Raw genomic sequence first — 3224 nt, 5'->3', positions numbered from 1 at the left:
CCGCCACAGTACTCCAGCCCAGGCGACAGAGCGAGACTCCGCCTCAAAAAAAAAAAAAAGAAGCTTGCACAAACTGGGATTTTAACCCAGGCAGTGTCTCTGGAGCCCTCATGCTTTATTATCATGCCAGAAAAATAAAGAGTTTTGTTTTTGTTGTTGTTGTTTTGAGACGGAGTCTCGCTCTGTTGCCAGGCTAGAATGCAGTGGCGCAATCTTGGCTCATATGTCATTTCTAAGTCAAGAAAGATCAGTAGGCCGGGTGCAGTGGCTCACGCCCGTAATCCCAGCACTTTGGGAAGCTAAGGCAGATCACAAGGTAAGGAGATCGAGACCATCCTGGCCAACACAGTGAAACCCCGTCTCTACTAAAATACAAAAAATTAGCTGGGTATGGTGGTGCGCCTGTAGTCCCAGCTACTGGGGAGGCTGAGACAAGGAAATCATTTGAACCTGGGAGGCAGAGGTCACAGTGAGCCGAGATCATGCCACTGCACTCCAGCCTGGTGGCCTGGTGACAGAGCACAACTCCATCTCAAAAAAAAAAAAAAATCAGTAAATATTGCCTCTGATGTGCTGGAATGAATAATCATCAGTATGAATGCACTTGACTTAAAATAACGAAAGTTTCAAGCCTCCCTTTTCCTTGTACAGTGTCCTTCTATCCTCCACTCATCCTCATTTCCTTAAAATTTAGGGCTGAGACTATTAAAATAAGTCAACAAGGCCAGGCGCAGTGGCTCACACCTGTAATCTCAGCACTTTGGGAAGCCAAGGTGGGCAGATCACAAAGAAAGGAGTTCGAGACCAGAATGTCCAATATGATGAAACCCTGTCTCTACTAAAAATACAAAAATTAGCTGGGCATGGTGGCGGGTGCCTGTAACCCCAGCTACTCAGGAGGCTGAGGCATGAGAATTGCTGGGTGTGGTGGCGAGCACCTGTAGTCCTGGCTACTCAGGAGGCTGAGGCAGGAGAATTGCTTGAGCCCGAAAGGCGGAGGTTGCAGTCAACCAAGATCATGCCACTGCACTCCAGCCTAGACGACAGAGTGAGACTCTGTCTTAAAAAAAAAAAAAAGTCAACAAACGCTATATCAGGAAAAAAATTTGTCTTGTTGAGGAAACTGACGTGTTATATTAGTTGATAAGTTCTTAAAGAAATATAATCAAATTTGATTTTTTCAAAGAAAGAATGTCAACTGGTGATTGATTATCTAAATAGGAAAAAAAGAAAAAGAAATAAAAATAAGTAAAAGGCCAGGTGTGTTGGCTCACGCCTGGAATCCCAGCACTTTGGGAGGCCAAGTCAGGTGGATCATCTAAGGTCCTGAGTTTGAGACTAGCCTGGCCAACATGGTGAAACCCCGTCTCTAGTAAAAATACAAAAATCAGCTGGGCGTGGTGGTGCATGCCTGTAATCCCAGCTACTTAGGAGGCTGAGGCAGGAGAATCTTTTGATCCCAGGAGGCAGCGGTTGCAGTGAGCCGAGGTCATGCCACTGTACACCAGCCTGGGCAATACAGCAAGACTCCATCTCAAAAATAATGATAATAATAATAAGTAAAAAAAAAAAATGGTCTCTAAGATAAAAATAGTAATGACCTGCCTAATAAAAGATAGTTTGAAGGAACAGTTTCAACAGTCCTGTTCAACTCTTAAAACCAAAAGTTTACTGATTTTTGTTTTTTTGTGTGTAGGAAAGAAAAGCATGAGAACTATGGAACATTCACTGTATATTATAGGGTTTTCATAATAAACCACTGATTTGTGTATGTGTGTTTATCTAGAGTTAATGAGATATAATAAGGATGTTAGTAAGCCATAGTTAGAACTCCTGGGACAAGAAGAAACTTGACACTAATAACCTGGGGGAGAAAAAAAACCACCTGTGCCAAAGTGGAAATATCTAAACCTGAATTTTGGGAGGCCTATGTCTGGAAAAAAACTATTATGGTTGTTTTTCAGACTGTGGGACAAGTTGTTTTATGTTTAACTTTAAACAAATGTGAAGTAAGTTGCCATTTATTGAGGAACCTGTCCATACAACAATCATAAACAGTAATGTTAGTTACTATTAGTATTAGTCAACCCCCTCAAATACTTCTCACTGAATCTCAAAAGATATTAAGTAACTCCCCCACCATTACACCATCCCCCAAAGGAGAGAGCTGGAGTTTAAACCCAGCTATAGGGGACTCAAAACCCCTCGTTTTCCAGTGTGACTAAACTATCCAAGCTGTCTTTCTGGAACTCCAGAGTTTCAGGAAGCTACCCTCAGGAAGAAGAGGAGGCTGCAATATGGTGGGCTCTGCATTCCTATTTGCTTTCATCTGAAATTTTCTACTTGTGCCTGTTTTATAATTTGTTTGAAGATAATGGTTCTACTTGATAAAAAGAATTTTTTTGAAAACCACTACAGTATACTATGTTGTCTTCCCAAGTCTGATAAGGAGAAATAACCAGCTAAAATAGCACCAATAGTGTATTCTGGGATATACTCATTTCAAAATTTGACAACATTAAAAACAAACCTGGGCCGGGCACAGGGACTCACGCCTGTAATCTCAGCACTTTGAGAGACCAAGGCGGGCGGATCACGAGGTCATGAGATAGAGACCATCCTGGCCAACATGGGGAAACCCCGTCTCTACTAAAAATACAAAAAATTAGCCGGGCTTGGTGGCGGACGCCTGTAGTCCCAGCTACTCGGGAGGCTGAGGCAGGAGAATGGTGTGAATCCAGGAGGTGGAGCTTGCAATGAGCCTGAGCCAAGATCGCGCCACCGCACTCCACCCTGGATGACAGAGTGAGACTCCGTCTCAAAAAAAAAAAACCAAAGAAAAAAAAAAACCTGGCCGGGTGCGGTGGCTCTCGCCTGTAATCCCAGCACTTTGGGAGGCTGAGGTCAAGGTGGGCAGATCACGAGGTCAGGAGATCAAGAACATCCTGGCTAATACGGTGAAACTCCGTCTCTATTAAAATACAAAAAATTAGCCGGGCGTGGTGTCAGGCGCCTGTAATCCCAGCTTGAACCTGGGAGGCGGAGGTTGCAGTGAGCTGAGATTGTGCCACAGTGTCACTGCACTCCAGCCTTGGTGAGAGAGCGAGACTCCGTCTCAAAAAATTAATTAATTAATTAAATAAAATAAAACATAAAAACCTATGATAAGACTAATGAAGATTACTTTGTTTCACGGTAATGAAATGCAGATGAAAAAGGTCATT

At 43.1% G+C, this 3224-nt stretch overlaps 1 protein-coding gene across 1 annotated transcript in view; it reads right to left on the bottom strand.

The window, feature by feature from the left end:
* SUZ12 (SUZ12 polycomb repressive complex 2 subunit) overlaps nucleotides 1–3224 on the bottom strand; it is a 117133-nt gene that overhangs the window by 80155 nt on the left and 33754 nt on the right. The gene's annotated exons all lie outside the window — the stretch shown is intronic.

Source organism: Colobus angolensis, unplaced genomic scaffold (genome assembly GCF_000951035.1).
Source record: "Colobus angolensis palliatus isolate OR3802 unplaced genomic scaffold, Cang.pa_1.0 Scaffold167, whole genome shotgun sequence".
NCBI classification, from domain to species: Eukaryota; Metazoa; Chordata; class Mammalia; order Primates; family Cercopithecidae; genus Colobus; species Colobus angolensis.
Note: the sequence above shows the minus strand (reverse complement) of the source record. Positions and strands in the feature narration are given on the sequence as shown.